Consider the following 18,357-nt stretch of genomic DNA (forward strand, 5'->3'; position numbering starts at 1 on the left):
CATTTTTTTGTGTGAGACTGGCCGTCATCCTGCTGTCATGCCAACTAACAAGGGGTCGGGACCTCGTCAAGCTGTTCGAGCTTTTAGTCCCGTAATCCTCCTTTTCTAAGGAAATAAAATGAATGATTGATTGATTGAGACACCCGAGAAAGGTCCTTTGAAGGTAGATGACGACAGATTCGCAGCGGCCAGCGACAGAACGCCAGACAGTAAAGCACCGAGCTCAGACAAAATCACTGAGGCGTGCGGGTTTTCAGAGAGGTCGTTACCTAGCACTGACTGTAGGGCTCAGGTGGCTTTCCTATGCGAGGAAAATTCCGCACGCGACGAGCCTCCGGGAATTGCTGTGTTGGCTTTTGACGCTGCGGCGAGGGCCGGCACCTTAAAACGTGACGGCACCGCAATACCAGAAAGCAGTCATGCGGTGTAAGCGACGGCTGAAAGATCGATTGTAAGCCAGGAATGCGCATCAGCGCTGCATCAAAACAAAGGTCATTTCAAGGATGAGGGAACGACGGCCGCTCGCGACCGAACACCCGAAAACGAGTTGTGGTTGAATGAAATCGCAGGAGCGGTGGATTTTTCGGAGAGACCGTCGCCTAGAACTGCAAGGAAAGCGCAATTGGCTTTGCTGAACGGCGAGAAACATCGTGAACACGACGGGGCTTTGGAAATTGATGCTGCGGCGAGTGCCGGCAGCTTAACACGCGACGGCGCCGCGATGACCGCAAACGCAAGAAAAAGATGCGCTAGGGTAGCCTTGAGAAAGCGTCGGCGCGCAGGCAAAACTAAGGTGAACGGTTGCGCTGAAATGAAAAAGGTACGGGTCATAAAGCCCGCGAGTTTGAGGACCGGCCAACCTTGTAACTTTGCAAAATTGCATCCGCGGCGCTCAGGAGTTCATAGGCGTCGCATTAAAGCCAAGGTAACTAAGCGTGCGCAGACTGGATGTAAACCACCTGCTCCATTGTGGGACCGCAGCAGGGGTTGTCAGGAGACATGTGAACACTGCTGCTGCCTGAAGAAAGAAGCGCGCGGCCGCCGGACAAAAGGGCGCCGTAGAGCGCGCGCGGGTCAGACAGAGACGAGACATGCAGGGAACCGAGAGAGGGGGAAGCGCCTCTCTCGTGTAAAGCTTTTTCAGCGCTGCCCGGGCTTTGCATGCCAGTCGCAAAGAGACGGAACTAATCAGCCCCGCAGCTTTTTGTGAACCGTAGCTGGTAGAACGGCAGCCCGACCACGCCGGGCGCGGCTGAAGGGTATTCCAAGAACACATGCGTCTTGTATTTGATGTTTGTTTTTTTTTCATGTACGGCAGAGAAACGGAAACGAAGTGTTGAGCGTTTATGCCTGTGCGGGATTTTGACTTCGTGTTTTCTAGCCGTCATGATGTAGCTTAAAGACGCTTGTTAATTCCCTGCGTAAAAGAGTTTTTTTTTTTTGTGACAGCCTTTGAGGTTATGGAATGGATAGTTGCAGTGTGTGGGTTTTGTGTGTTATGTATAGATTAGTGCTTGAGATTACGTGAGCAGTAGTGGAGCTCTACTATCTTCTCGTCTGATCTATCGAGGCCGTCGGTCTGTGGATGGCAACGGCAGCTGTGATTTCTTCCAGCACAAAAACCTGATTCAAAATTGAAAAAAATGCGGTGGCATTAAATCGCCCGCATAGGTCACATCCGCAGCTCACCCAACCAGACCGCCTGAGGGGGGGAGCCAAAAAGGGGAGTTAATTGAGCAGCACAGCTTGAGGCCTTGTTCTTTGTTTTGCCTGGCACGTACGACTCGGGAGAAGGGTGGTGCTCCTGCCATGCCGGGGTGGGGGCATTGTGCAGATTTGACCACTAATGCTCTACCTGAGACCCTTGGCCTGCAGACACCGACCCTTGGATCACCCAGGAAACAGAGGACCTGCCTGGCTGATGCGGCCTCTTCAGAGGACAGCGAGGAGCTGTAACCCCTTTCGAGGCATCTACCTGGCGGCGGACGAGCTGTCGTGACCCTACTTCTATCCACGTGGGCCCGACCAGCAGCAACCGTGAACACTCGACGAGGCCGACAACCTCGCGACGGCGGTGGTGAAGTGGGTGCTTGGAATGCCGCCCTCCGAGCGAAATTCCTTGAGCGGAGGTGACCACGGCAGTAGCGGCGAAGGCCGGAGACGCGCCGGAGGTATTGCCCGAGCAACCACAGCGGATGCGGAGGTGACGTGGCGGCGCCAGTCACGCTGGCGGTTAATTGAAGACTTTTGTGTTCCCGACTCGGGTTCTGGACAACAGGCGGGGAGGCAAGTTCATTCACCTGCTGGAAGACTGCGGGAGATTCCTTCCCAGCCGGGCTGGATGAGTCAGCATCTCCCCCTTCCCATGGACCCAGCTGCGAGAGAGTGGAAAAGCCCGCACCTGCCCGGCAATGGGTGGTAACACCAGCCTCCACTTCGGTCCATCCGATTGGACAGTGCTCTTCGAACATTATTCCCCAGCCAGAGATCTGGGGAATCCGAACCATATTTAACTCGGCTGTGAGTGTGGCCGAGAGAAGCCTGCTAGCGCCAGTCGACTACGGTTGACGAAGACGTACACCCCTTCCACTGAGAGTCTGTCTCAGTCGCTCTATGTAAATAACGTAAATAAGTGTATAAAGCTTTTCGTTACCTTCCTCTAAACCCAGTCTCCCATCCTCCTCGTCCCATCACCGGTCTCCGGCCATGCTACCCAGGTCGCAACAATCCTCTTCCCCGGATCGGCGACGCTCTCGATCGCCTCTGTAGCGCGAAACACTTTTCTTCGATGGACCTCAAGTCAGGCTACTGACGAATTGAGGTCGATGAGCGGGACCGTGAAAAAACAGCGTTTATTACTCCAAATGACCTTTATGAATTTACGACCATGCCTTCTGGACTGTGCTCTGCACCGGCAACTTTACTACGCATCATGGACACCGTCCTTGCCGATTTATTTATTCACATACACTAAAGGCCCTTTTCGGGCATTACATAGGGGGGGGGGTGTACAGTAAGAAATAAACAATACGCCACACAGTTGTACAAGCAAGACAAATTCAAAACCATAGGCAAAATCGGGGGGAACAAAGGTACAGAAACTTCGAAGTTCACAGGACGCAGGAATGGACGCTTCCTAATCCGAATTTATTTGTAAAAACTTTAGTTTCTGCACAAAGGCGTCATGATTTCAAATCTTATCATGATTTCAATCATGATTTCAATCAGCACTTATCATAGAACTCACACGTGCAGCATATATTAACCAATCTTGCCAAAATATGAGGAGTACTCTGGAGGCTTTGTTATATTTTACCACTGAAATATAAACTATTAATATATAACGCGTTGTTCTATGCTCAACTAAATTACTGCGGACTTGTATGGGGCACAAGATCAAAAGAAAACATAAATAAGATTTTTTCTCTGCAGAAGAAAGCCCTTCGTCACGTATTCAACATTCCAAGTGAAAGCCCATTACACAATACGTATAATGAATACAAAATTATACCCTTTCCAATGTTATATGACTTTAACCTGTCGATGAGATATAAACAGTTTAAAAACTTATAACAATGCATTTTTGTCTTTCATCATCATCATTTATTTTCCCTTAAGGACCCCTAGGTGGGGCATTACATAAGGGGGGAGCAAAAATACGAAATCACAAACAATAGGAACATTTGAAATATAACAGTAAAGAAGGCAAAACAATTGTTAAAAGAGCATTGAAGAATGAAAAAGGGAACAACAGGTACACTGGGGCCGTCACGCTATATATACAGGAAGAAAACGGGAACACTGATTAGCAGACAAGGGTTAAAAAATGTAACATGTGCAGAGGTGGTACTGAAAATTATCGGGCATTACACTGTAAGTGCGCTAACGTAAATGATGAGATAAAAGCAGGGTTTTGAATTTATTTGCATCGCGCCCAGTTACAACTGCCTCAGGTAGCTCATTCCACAGTTCAATGGCGGATGGCAGGAAGGATTTTTGAAAGGCATTGGTGGAACCATGTAAACGCTGTAGGCTCAGGCTGTTCAAAAGACGACGAGATGTTCTATTAGGAGGGAGTAGAAGTGTGCAGTGCAATTGAGGAAAACTGTAGTATAACTTGTGGAAAAGGCAGAGTTGGGAAAATTTACGGCGAAAAGACAGTGGCGGTATGTCAAGCGATGATTTTATGCCAGAAACACTGGTTCTGCGATCGTAACATGAAGTAATAAATCGGGCTGCACGACTTTGTACTGATTCTAATGCTTCAATTAGGTATGACTGGTGCGGGTTCCAAATGGGTGAGGCATATTCTAGTTTAGTACGAATGAATGTTTCATAAGCGAGTTTGCGGATGAATGGAGGGGACACAGCTAAGTATCTCCACAGTCTGTTGAGCGATTTTGAACTTTCAGCTACTATGTTTGAGATGTGCTCGGACCATGAAAGTTTGCTAGTGATTGTTATTCCTAAGTACCGGTAGGACTCGACTTGTGTTAGGGGGATTTACCTTAAAGAATACTGGTAATTTAAGCTATTGCGTTTACGTGATACTGTCATGTACTTGCATTTTGAAACGTTTAATGGGATCAGCCACCGGGTGCACCAGTTGGTTATTTCGTTGAGGTCATTTTGGAGGAGGACTTGATCGTTGTTTGATGATATGCGTCGATACAGAATGCAGACGTCTGCGAATAGGCGAATTGACGATGATATGTTGCAAGGAAGGTCGTTAATAAATACCAAAAAAAGAAGAGGGCCGAGCACAGAGCCCTGAGGAACACCCAAAATGACGTTTGTAGCTGAAGAATGGTGGTTGTCTATTACAGTGCGTTGCGAACGGTTAGAAAGGAAACAGTGGATCCACGATAAAACCAGCGGGTCAAGATGAAGGCTCGAAAGTTTGGCCATGAGGCGACGATGGGGTACGCAGTCAAATGCTCTAGAAAAGTCCAGATAAATGATGTCAGTTTGAAAGGCGGAGTCGAGATTAAGGTGAAGGTCTGTTGTGAATTCGAATAGCTGTGTTTCGAATGAAAGACCTCGACGCAAATCATGCTGATTCGTAAAGAAAAAAGAATTGGCGTCAAGGTGTGATGCAATGGCTGAATACAGTACATGCTCTAGCAGTTTGCAAGAGATGCACGTCAAAGAAATGGGGGGGGGGGGGGGGGGGGAGGTAATTCGTAGTGTCAGAACGGCTGCCAGATTTGTGTACAGGGGTTACGGTGATATTTTTCCAGTCACTTGGAATTGATGTTGTGGCGATAGACTGATTGAAAATTATCTGTAAAATCAAACTGGAAACCAGTTTGGTACCTTTTAGAATTTTAGGCGATATATTGTCAGGGCCTGGATTGCTACAGATCTTAAGGTTATCTATTAGTTTCGCTATGCCTTCAGATGTGATTGTGACCGGCTGCATTTCGGAGTAGTTAAAACACGGTTGAAAGGGAAGGTCGGAAGTGGGTTCATGAGTGAACACAGAAGCGAAATACGAATTCATGACTTCAGCGCACTGGTTACCTGGTACATGCGAGCCATCAGAATGGGTCAATGACATGTGTGGCGGGCAGCGTTTCGTGGTTAATATGCTGCAAAATGTTTTGCGGTTTGTCGCGTAGAATAGTTAGAAGGTCTTGGTGGAAGAACTTTCGTTTGGAGCGCTTCAATTCGCCTGTGTATTCACGTAGCGCTTTAAAGCAGGAAGAACACTTCTGGGGAGAATCCGCTTGCTTAGCTTCCCGAAAAGTACGCTTTTTTCTTCTGGCTAGTTTTCGCAATGAATTAGAAAACCAAGCTTGCTGGCATCCCCTCGAATGCGCACCAGTTGAACGCACCTGTCGATGGAGACAGTATTTTGTGTTTGAATAAGGACCAATTTTCTTCAACTGTTCTATAATTAGCGAGGGGACTAAAATGTTGAAGAAAGACATCTAGTTCTGTATTTATCTTGTTAAAATTGGCTTTGTTGTAGTCCCTGATGTACTTGGTTTCAGGTTGGCGATGTTTTAACGTAATGGAGAGGTCGAATAAGAGATTGTTGTGATCGCTTACGCCCTTTATGCTTTGAACAGACTTAATTAACTCGGGATTAGAGACGAGAATCAAATCCAAAATGTTAGAACCACGAGTTGGCACAGTGACCATCTGAGTGAAGTTGAACGTGAGAGCAAGGTCGACAAAGTTTTTTGATAGGGTGGATTTAGCAATGAAATTATTCCAGTCTATATCAGGTAAATTGAAGTCGCCGGACAGTAAGTAGGTCGTACAAGGAAAGCGGGAATGCAAGTTTAAAATGACAGAGTGAAGTTCATCAACGAAAGAATTATCGCAGTCGGGTGCGCGGTAGCAAGAAATAAGTATTAGCGCGTTAGCCGGGATTGAAACATGAAGGCAAAGGATTTCGTGATGACAGTTAGTTGCTATGCGCTGACAGACGAGCCTGGGATTCATAAATACCAAAACGCCTCCTCCTCGACGCCCTACACGGTCAAGCCTATGGATGGTGTAGGTTACGACATTACTGAGAAGTTCGTGGTCCTGAATATCTGGGCTCAGCCATGATTCAGTCATTATTGCGATGTCAGTATCGTTATCTTCAAGAAAGGTTTCCAGTGCTTCCTTTTTGCATATGTAACTGCGAACGTTTGAGAGCATGATAGATACTGTGTTAACAGTTAGCGCTTTTTGAGGGTTATGGCTGTGATGAGCTGCGTGTGAAACAGTTGAAACACGTGCACATTTGGATGGCTATGACAGTTCGACGACTGAATCGGACTCAAGCTTTGTAGATGAACTGTTTGTTATCCATGACCAGTTTATCATAACGGATCTTAAACTTGGATTCATACTGGGATGCGTATAAGTAAAGTTTTTTCCTAGCTAGACGCACTCGCGCTGATAAGTCTTCTCTAATGGAAAAAGACGTGTCCTTCAATTCTGATGATGCGGCAAGGATTTTGGATTTATCTTTGAAGCGCAGAAATTTTACGATAATGGGACGATTCTTGGATGCCTGAAAGCGGCCCAACCTGTGTGCTCTTTGCTTTGGTTTGGTTTATGGGGTTTAACGTCCCAAAGCGACTAAGGCTATGAGAGACGCCGTAGTGGAGGGCTCCGGAAATTTCGACCACCTGGGGTTCTTTAACGTGCACTGACATCGCACAGTACACGGGCCTCGAATTTCTCCTCCAAAGAAATTCAGCCGCCGCGGCCGGGATCGAACCCGCGTCTTTCGGGCCAGCAGCCGAGCACCATAGCCATTGAGCCACCGCGGCGGCCCTGTGTGCTCTTTCGATGTCGCCAGCTGTGATGGCGATGTTTAGTTTCTCCGATAAAAAAGTAACGATATGTGTTTCAGACTGAGCCCATGTTTCATTGTTGGAATCTTGAATTTTAAAGAATAGCAAATTTGATCGCCGCAGACGACTTTCCGCATCTTCGCATTTTTCCGTAAGTGTTCTGATTTCAGATGTAAGCTTGGCAACGTCGCCATGTGAGCTAATGCTCTATCTTTCTCCGTCCTCATGCAGAAACGTCCGCTCTACCTAGCGGCACCGCTTTAGAAGTCACCAAGTTCTTCGTGCATGAGATCGTACTTCGCCATGGGGCACCTGACGTGCTGATCACTGACAGAGGCCCTGCGTTCATGGCTGAGCTGCTGCAGGACATCTTGGTTTACAGTGATACCGACCACCGCCGAACAACGTCGTAACACCCTCAGACGAACGGGTTGACTGAAAGACTGACTCGAACCCTTTCTGACATAACCTCCATGTACGTCGATATTGAACACAAAACGTGGGAAGAAGTGCTCCCTTATGTCACCTTCGCCTACAATACGGCCATGCAAGAAACATCGCAGATGTCCCCATTCCACCTCGTTTACGGCCGTACAGTGACGACGATGCTCGACGCAATGTTACCCCATCTGGACGACTCTAGCCTTCACACTGACACCTACACCTTCCTGGGACGCGCCGCAGCGGCTCCCCAACTAGCCAAAGTACGAATTCAGGAACAACAACTTCGAGATGCAGACCGCTACAATCGGCGCCGTCATGACGTCCATTATGCTCCTGGCGACCGTGGGTGGGTGTGGTTCCCCATTCTGCGACGAGGACTCAGCGAAAAACTCCTCCATCGCTACTTTGAACCATACCGCGTGGTGATCAGGTGATTGGGCGACCTCAACTACGAAGTCATTCCCGACGGATTTCAGAAGTCCGGACGGTCTTCGTGCCTTGAACTGGTTCCCGTGGTCGGCTTGAAGTCTTATCACGAGCGGTAGACTCGCTAGACTCGCCCACTAATCCTGTTCCGTCCTTCCGACCACTTCACTCACTCCCAGCATCGGGACGATGCTTCTTTTTGCCGGGGAGTAATGACACCGTCCATTCGTCGTCATCGTTCAACTGGAACCACGACAGCGCGGAATGCGCGCGAGAGAAAGAAAGAAGCCGAAGTGTCTGGCAAGCGAATGTTCCGCTTTTGGGCTGCTACCGACGTCCGCTGCAGTCGCCTACCTTGACGTACCCAACCATGTCTGACGTACTGAACCACGCAGGACAATGTAAAATACACTAGATTGGTTTGTTGGTTTATGGGGTTTAACATCCCAAAGCGACTAAGGCTATGAGAGACGCCGTAGTGGAGGGCTCCGGAAATTTCGACCACCTGGGGTTCTTTAACGTGCACTGACATCGCACAGTACACGGGCCTCGAATTTCTCCTCCAAAGAAATTTCAACCGCCGCGGCCGGGATCAAACCCACGTCTTTCGGGCCAGCAGCCGAGCACCATAGCCACTGAGCCACCGCGGCGGCTTACACTACATTGATTTCTGGCATTGTACTGTGGGCTGCGAAGCGATATTGAAAATCTAAAAAGCAGGAAAGCCAGCTTAACGAGCTCGCGGACGGACGTTTTGACGGTGCATATTGCGAACCATAACGCCTTCAATCTCTTCAATGCGTTGTTCTCTCGTCGCCTCAGGTCGTTCACAGCTACCACAGCAAGTAGCATTACGTCTAATGATTTCATTCCTCTAATAACGGCCGATTTCACCACATGCAGGGACGAAGAAAAATACACTTGGAACGTGCACAGCAGCGGCCGTGTTTCAGTCTGCGTATGGGGAGCCATTAGCTAAGATGGACCAGGACACCAGTACTGCATTGCAGGACGTATCTACCCAGATCTGCGCGGAGGTGGTAGAAATGGTATTCATGCCTTATGTGTTTGCGGGCCGTTTCCGGATGGGCTGTGTCACTTTCAACAAGATGGAGCGCCTGCGCACACAGCCAAGGCTGTCCGAGACCTTCAAAGCCTTGGCGTTACGACTATTTCGTGGCCTGCAAGAAGCCCCGAGCTAACCTTTATAGAAAACGTGTGGGGACTGATAAAAAAAGCCTCTCCAAGAAATTGAAGCTCTCTAATAGCAACCCAGATCAGCTGCGGGAAGCCATAGAAAAGGAGTGGCGACGCCTCCGCAATGACCGCGCGCTCGTCCACTCCCTCTACGAGTCACTCCCGAGGACAATCCAGAGCCTAAAGAAGTCTTGGGAGCCCCATTCCGCTATCAGTTTGTCTTCTACACCTCCTCTAAACCTGTAGAAAAAATAAACCGACGTGAAATGAGAAGCCAGCGATCTGTTGCATTTTCTGTCAGGCAAAAAAAAAACAGTGCAATAAAATTCAACCGGCCGCTTACGCTTACTTGACGGCACCTCGAACACTATATCTGCCTTCCACTATATTGCCACGTATCATTGTTGTGTTTGTTCGTTCACGCTCAAGGATGCAGGAAAGGGTTGTTATCACTTTTGTTCGTGACGCGAGAAGCGACCAGACTAATCTCGAATGATCGCAGCCATGAAAGGCTGCATCTAGGTTTTTCCAGATTACTGTAGATGATCTTGTCCTGTTTTCTGGAAGTTTCCTTGCCGGCTTTAAATTGAGCGATGCCGCGAGCGGCGGGCATTCGTAGTTCGACGACCGCCGAGCACGCCTGTTGTTGCCCGAGCTCGTCCAGACCCAGCGAAGGTTTTTTTCGGCGCTGGCTTCCTGAGAAGTTTCATCGACAAGTGCAGGCGGGCCCCGGATCCACTGCGACCCGGAGGTTCCGCAACCAGCCTCCCCCGCCCAGGCGCCGTGCCTTTGCCGGTGCTCGGGCAAACTGCGTGAAGTTCGTGCAAGCAGCAGCCCAGCCGGCCACCCGTGACGTCATGGGAGGCCCGGGACCTGCTGCCCCTCCCGTGTTCCGTGCGCCGCCCCCAAAGGCGCACTGTTTTTCATTTACAGTTACTTCCGACGCGACAGCTGACGACATCGTCGACGGCATCGAGTTGGTTGTCGGCCCGAAAGGGCTAGAGAGCCTCCAGCACCATGGAGGCATGAAGTTCTGCGTCGCCATGGCCTCGGCTGCGGCGGCGGAGAAGATGCTCGTGGAAGGCGCCTTCAACGTGAACGGCACTTCCGTCCCAGTAGCCTGCGTGGGTCCTGCCGTGGTCCACGTGACTGCTTTTCGTGTGCCGCTGTTCGTGGGAGACGCGGCGCTCGCAGCGGCACTGAGCTCCTACGGCAAGGTGCTTGACATCACCCATCCCGTCCTCAAGGGCCGTCGTCACGTCGGCAACGGGACGCGCGTGGTCCGGATCGAGATGAAGCAGGCGGTGCCGAACTTCTTGACCGTCCAGGGCCACCGCGTCATGTTTGACTACCGAGGCGTCCGGAAGGTGTGTTCCCGCTGCGGGCAGGACGGCCACATCGGCGCGGCGTGTCGAACGCAGCGGTGCGCTCGCTGCGAGGTGTTCGGCCACGACACGGCCGGATGCGGAGCGGCTTGCAGGCGCTGCGGTGGAAGCCACGCCACAGCGGACTGCCTGCGACCACGGTCCTATGCGGCGGCCGCCGCCTCGAGAAAGGAACCGAGCAAGGACAACGTGGTCGCAGAAACGCGGAGCACACCAACTGTCCGGACGCCTGTTGCCGACGCGGACCTTACGACCAGCAGCCCGAGGGAGCCCGAGCCCACCCCCGCGACGGAGGTGCCCGTGAAGGAGCAGCTCGAGGGGACGCCTTCAAACGAGGTGGAGCCGTTCGGTGCTGTTTTCGCGGAACCCTTGCCGCCGCTACCCCGCACCGCTTCCTTCAACACCGAGAGCAGCAGCGGCGATGAGTCGAGCGTGGCGTCGGGCGACCTGGTGGACGTACCGGACAAAGTCACGCCGCTTCGCCTAACAGGCGACTTGACGTGCGGCCAGGTGTCAGGAACGACGACTCCTGGAGGTGCGGACGACGCGCGCTTCCCGTCACCAGCCAGCCACACCCTCCCATCGGCGACCCTGGCGTCGGCATCGGCTTCAGCTGCGAGCGTCGCCAAGACCACGCAGCAACCGGTGAGCGAGGCCACAAGCGCCGACGGCCCCGAAAACATGGACTTTTCCCGACCAGACTTCAAACGTGCCCACCCCCAATCATCGGAATCCGAAGGGACTGTTAACGAACGTTCTAGCAAAAAAGTGCCGCGCGCGCCAAGCGCCGCCCATGGCAGCGCTCTTTAGGTTGTATGCTATGCCGTCGGTGCTCTTGGCAGTCATGGCGGTTGTGCATCTCCTCTCCCTGAATGTTCGGGGGTTTCAATCCGTAGACAGACAGAGAGAGGTGATGCACTTTGCCAGGGCTAGGGGCGTCGACATCCTGTTTTTACAGGAATGCAACTTCCGTACTTCACTTGATGTGCTGAATTTCACCACCCGGTTTTCTGTTTTTGCTTATTTTTCGTTGACTGATTTTCATATGTGCGGTGTTGGTGTCGTTTTTGTAAACCCCTGCCTGCGCGCGGGTGCTCATTGCACTTTCGGGCTGGACGGCCGCACTCTTGCGGTCGACTTCACACTAAACCAGCGGCGGGTACGTGCGTTGGTTGTATATGCGCCAGCACGGCGGACTAGTAGTTCTGATTTTTTTGAGCGCCTCGACTCATTCCTCCTTGATCCCTACCCCACTTTCATCGTCGGTGACTTCAATTGTGTACTTAACATCGACCGTGACGTCCGCGGACAGGGTCACGGTCGCCGTTATTGCGGTGCCCCCGCGCTCCGCGATCTCGTGACTCAGTTCCGCTTGTCTGACGCGTGGGTGCAGCTTCACGGGGATGCCTTTGGAGCGACGTTTGAGAGAGCACAGTCAGCGAGTCGGATAGACAAATTCTATTTTCCACCAGAGCTCGCTTCTTTTGTCGTTAGCTGCGAAGTTCTCGCGTTCCCTGCAGGCACGCCGGTGATTTCCGATCACCACCCCTTGTCAGTCAGGCTCGACTTTGGTGAGGACACCCCACGTACTGTTACGTGGCGCATGGACACGAGCCTACTGGCGGACCCGGAAAGCGTGGCGTCGCTGCGTACGGCGATGGCAGCATCGTGGAAGAGCTTCGTTGCGACTGATTCATGGGACACACTCAAGGCTCGTTGGCAGGCAACTCTGGTGGCGGCCGGTCAAGACCGCAGACGCCGGGTAACTCATGCACTGAATGACACCCTCAAGCGCATCCGTATAGTGCAAAGGGGAGCACCCTTAACCTTTGCCATGAGCGATTACCTGAGTCTACTTAAAGCACGTTACCACGTGTTGCTCTGCCAGTCATCACGGGCAGCTAGTCGTGCACACCAGCTCGGGCGGCCGATATCAGACCCGGCTGTGCTACGACACGTACGCGCAGGCACGGCAGAGGAATTCGCTCCCGCTACTGTGCCTTTCGTGACACTCCCAGACGGCACCCAAAGCAAAACCACGGCCGATATCTGCACGATCTTCGCAAGCCACTTTTCGAACCTGTTCTCTACGGACAGTTGGCTACATCTTCAAGATGGTTATGACGGGCTTCTACAAAGTTTTTTTGGAAACTTGCCACGAGTAGCTGAAGAGTTGCATGAAAACCTTTGCGCACCAGCCACAAGCCAAGAGCTGCACGCCATCCTGCAGAGTATGAATGCAGCCTCTGCCCCCGGTCCAGACGGCATTCCAACAAGTTTTTATTCAAACTTTTTTTACGAGATCCAAGGAGCGCTCCTGAAGATGGTCAACGGCTTCCTCGCGGTTGGGTTACGTCCAAACTCTTTCCGCGAATGTCGCATCATACTCATTCCGAAAGCGGGCGGTGACCCCTCCGACCCGCAAGCATGGCGGCCTATAAGCCTCTTAAACGCAGATTACAAAATAGTCACATCTTTACTGAACACAAGAATGCGGACGATCCTACCTCACCTAATCCACCGGGCTCAAACCAGCAGCGTCCCTGACCGCTCTGTGTTTGATGCATTGGCACTCACTAGAGACCTGTTCACATTTGCCAGCAGGACGGGCTTCAGCGGGTGCTTTGTTTCACTAGACCAGGCGAAAGCATTCGATCGGGTGGAACACTCGCATCTGTTCGGAGTCCTTGAAGCTTTCGGATTCCCTCCGCAAATTGTCAGCAGGCTGCGCTTACTTTACGCAGACCTGAACGCTCGTCTCTCCGTAAACGGCCACCAGAGCGCTCCCTTCTCAGTCACCAGGGGCATAAGGCAAGGATGCCCTCTCTCCCCAACATTCTTCGTGTTGTGCCTGGATCCACTCATCCGTCGCATTAACGACAGCCCATCCATACGCGGCTTCCCTCTGCCTGGCCAGGGCCAAATCAAGGTATCGGCCTACGCCGATGACGTGTCGCTTTTCCTCAAGGACGAGGATAGCTACGCCGCTTTTTCGCGGCTGTTTCTCGAGTACAGCGAGATATCTGGGGCCCTATTGAACAGGGGAAAAAGCAAGGCACTAAGGTTTGGCACCTTCACACCGAACCTTGCGGGCGAGGTGGAGTGGGTGCAGGGAGTGAAAGTCCTGGGAGTAGTATTCCTCGCCAGCGGAGAAGTAGCCCGCGAAACCTGGACTAACCTCCGCACGAACGCTGAGAAACGCCTCTCGGTGGCGTCAACTTTCCGCCTTTCAATGGCAGAGCGCTGCTATATAGTTAAGTCCACAATCCTAGCCGCATGTTTTTTTGTCGCCCGCGTCGCAAACCCACCGCGCACGTTTGCGCGCAGGCTAACCTCGGCCTGTGGCTCTTTTGGGCGGGCAAAACCGAACTTGTGTCACGAATGTTCATGCGCCTTCCATCGTACATGGGTGGGTTTGGTATACCTTGTATCCGCACCATGTGCAATGTGCTCGCCTTGCGAGGAGTACGAGATCTTGTACGCAACCCAGAATACCCCGGGAGAACACTCCTCACATACTTTCTGGGTACAGCGCGTAACGTGTTTTTTTCACAACACGTGGTTGGCCCTACAGCCGAGCAGCCGCCGGCATTTTTCGTTAATGTGCGTCGCACACTGACGTCGTTGACTGCCAGCGTGCCCGATCTGGATGTCGATGAAACCCCGCCCTCCAGAATGTGTGAAGTACTAACGGTCGCTGCGCTGACCCGCGAACAACTCCACAAAACGAGACGGGCACGCTGGCGCCAACTGACCTCAGCTACGCTTCCCGCAGATGTCAGGGACTTCGGCTGGCTGCGAGGCTGGCGGGTCCTGCCCACAAGAGACCGCCTTGCGGCGTGGGGCGTGGCGCCCTCCGCCCGATGCCCGCAGTGCGGTCTGCTTGAAACTTTGCAGCACGCAATGTTTGAGTGTGTAGTTGCGCGCACCTTTTGGACATTAGTGTCACGCATGTTTTTAACCCGCCTCGAAGCGCGCACTAGTTCACGCGAACTGTTCACAAATATGCTCTTGTGTGTCGGCATGTTCGTTTTGTGGCGGCAGCGTGGAGTGGCATCCTTAAATGGGCGTCCGCAAAGAACAATGTTCCCAATGTTGCAGCGCCTGCGCACGCGCCTCTTTGAACAAGCATGCATGGACGCTCTGTCAATGAGCGAGGCCGAGTTCTTGCGCAAATGGTCGACATACTTTATCGTCCTGCGCGGCGGTCGAGTATCGGCATTTTTACTGCATTACTGACGTGCTCAGTGCTGAGTCACTGCGCATGTGCTTGACTGATCAGAGAATTAAGTTCATCTGTTTTGTTTTGTATTTTCTGTTAAAACAGAAAAAATAAACTTCTCTTTCTACGCCACCACCGAGCGATTCAGTTATTTTGCCGGGCGCAAGTCAGCCCAAATAAAGAGCTTCGTTTGCAAGTATTTCTGGTGTCTTCCTGACCGCTGGACTGCCGTCACTACAACGTGACATCTGGTGGAGGTGCTGGGTAGCCTTCTATGTACCGGACACCCCCTACAAGCCGTGACGCCAGCCCTCTGAGTCATCAGCCGCAGGACCGGAGTCCAGTCCACCGCGCTAGCCGACGCCTGCAAGGGGACGCACCAGAGTTCGGGAATCTGCCGGACCCTACCCGGAAGCGGAAGCCAGCCGCAACGTCCACCATGATCTTTCCCCAGGCGAAGACTCCGATCATTATTCAGCAGCCCCGGGTGCCACCAACCCCGACCCGGCCAGCGACCAGCGGAAATCGAGGAGTTTTTGCGTCGGAAAGAATGCTCACCGCCCAACCGCCTATCACGTTCATCGTGGCCATCGTCGCCGCGCTTTGTATTTCCTAGCCGAGGATACGCGGTGCGTGGACGCTCCCCCAGGCCCCGAAGGTTAAACCGAATAAAGCAGCCTCTGGAGGTGAGGTTGCTTATGAGCGCAAGAACTAAGATCCTCCATCAACGAAAACACAAGACTATGCCTCAACTACGACGACCCCTACGATGACGACCCCAACGACAACGACGACCCCAACGACGACGACGACCCCAACGACGACAACGACCCCAACGACGACGACGACCCCAACGACGACTACGACCCCAACGACGACTACGACCCCAACGACGACTACGACCCCAACGACGACTACGACCCCAACGACGACTATGACCCCAACGACGACCCCTACGACGACGACGACAACTACGACGACGACGACAACTACGACAACACCGACGACGACGACGACACGGCCAGACTTGAAGCTTTTACCGCTGCCCTAAACCTTATCATGAACGCTAAAGGACTCGAAGTTAGCATTCTCCGTGTTTATTTTCATTTTAAAGCATCGAGACGATGCTTCTTTGGGAGGGGGGTAATGCCACGTATCATTGTTGTGTTTGTTCGTTCACGCTCAAGGATGCAGGAAAGGGTTGTTATCACTTTTGTTCGCGACGCGAGAAGCGACCAGACTAATCTCGAATGATCGCAGCCATGAAAGGCTGCATCTAGGTTTTTCCAGATTACTGTAGATGATCTTGTCCTGTTTTCTGGAAGTTTCCTTGCCGGCTTTAAATTGAGCGATGCCGCGAGCGGCGGGCATTCGTAGATCGACGATTGACGAGCACGCTTGTTGCTTACGCCGCCACCGAGCGATTCAGTTATTTTGCCGGGCGCAAGTCAGCCCAAATAAAGAGCTTCGTTTGCAAGTATTTCTGGTGTCTTCCTGACCGCTGGACTGCCGTCACTACAACGTGACAATATCCTGCCTTCCTGCCAAACCTCGCTCCCTTATCTTAGGCTCGTAGCCGCGATGACGATGCAGTACACCGGCGCGTATGTGATGCCGGGAATAGCTCCTCAGTAGAGCTTCGAACGTGCACAAAAAGAAAGTAAAAATAAATTGACAGTGCTTTCACTCTGGTTAAACCTTGAGGGTTGCGAAAGCAACGAGGAGAGAGGGAGAGAGGGGATGGAGAGCGCGCGGCAGCGGAGGCGGCCCCGGCACGCTAGCTATGCGCCGCTACTACACATGGCGACGCTGCGCCGGGCTGAAATTCGCCCGGCGCGCAAGCGGCACGCATACGCAGAAATCCCTTCGTCCGGCCTGCTGCCTCCGTGTAGCGGCTACGCGCTCCACAGACGACGCGCGTGGTGCTGGGTTCGCGGCTTCGACGCGCCCGGCGCAGAATAGGCTGCGTTTCGACGGAATATGTTCCGTTTCGATGCCAGGTCCGGGACCCACACCTCAAGTAAAACCTCATGTTTGTGGCAGCCCTAATGCGCGCTTGTGGTCGGATTTGGGAACTGCTGTTGAGCCGCACCGCCGGCGCAGCGCATTCACCAAGCTGCGTTTCGGTGTCTACGCGTGCTGCTCGCGCCCAGTTTTTGTTCTCGCCAGTGTCTCGCAGGCGTTCAACGAGGAGTTGTGGCTCGTTTTTCACTATTCGCAAGTTCCGCGACCTACAGGTGGCGCGACGAGCCATTCAATATGGCTGCCCTAGTGGTGGTCAGTCCCATGTCAGTCCAGTCGAGACGTAGTACATGCTTCTTCGCTGTTGCTTGCAGTCGAGCAAAGACGCCTGCGGAAAATGCCTCTGCCGTTCTCGCACGCCCTTTCGTTAGGGGATATACTCGAACGCATAGGATCGCGAGAGAAAAGAATTAGGTGCCTAGTCGAAGGTGAAGAAGTACTCAACGCTGGCCATTTGATATGCTGAGGCGTACAAGGTTGCACGGCAGAGACGGTAACCCTGCAAGGGCTGTGCCTACAGACTTCCCATGTAAGGGAAAAGCAGCACGAGCTGCAATTTGCTTACGCCTCCGACCGCTCTCTCAAGGTATGTGCAGCAGTTTTTTCTAGCTTTGTTTTCGTCGTGAAATAAGCGTCGTAGATGCGAGTTGTCAATTGCCTGAAGAACAACAAAAAGAAGGCTTACTACGACGGGCTATGTCTTGCAGACAAAAATCAAAATGTTGAAAGAAAATGCAGATCGCAATTCGTATTGTGAAGTCATTTCAATATATGCGGAATCACGTTTTCAGTTGTGCGCTTCACGTACAGTGGTGTGTGCCAGCCATGTCTCGCCTCCAAGACTTAAAAATATACTCTAGCGATGTCCACGCCCAACGATGCACGCATTTTCTCAATAAAATTTGTAGATTTCAATGAAGCGAATGTGCCAGTTATATATGCGACAAACGGCGCGCTCGTGGCGAAGATTTTCCAACTTGAACATTTTCGTTCTGGCCGCTCGAGCTACCGCGGCCATCCAGAACAAGCTTCTGCGCCACGGCTGCTGAAATCGCATGCCTTCTAGCTTGAACGTGAAAAGTACATAGTTACGCCGCAGGTCTCGAAGAGAAAATCGGTTCCGGGTTCAGTAAATTCGCGGCGACCGCATTCCGAGCGGCACAAGATGAGACAGCAGTAGTGACATTCTTAAGGGCAGGTTCATATCTTCAGAATTGAGCTGCAGTCGTTGTCATGGCCTTACTGCATTTTCTTGGCATCAGACAGTAAATATTCCACTAAACATGAACGTGTCAGCGTTCATTTGGACCGAGGTTTCCAATTTTACATGTATTACGTTTACCATTGCAGTGTAAAGTAA

Source organism: Amblyomma mixtum, chromosome 5 (genome assembly GCF_055824585.1).
Source record: "Amblyomma mixtum isolate Tamu chromosome 5, ASM5582458v1, whole genome shotgun sequence".
Classification (NCBI taxonomy): Eukaryota; Metazoa; Arthropoda; class Arachnida; order Ixodida; family Ixodidae; genus Amblyomma; species Amblyomma mixtum.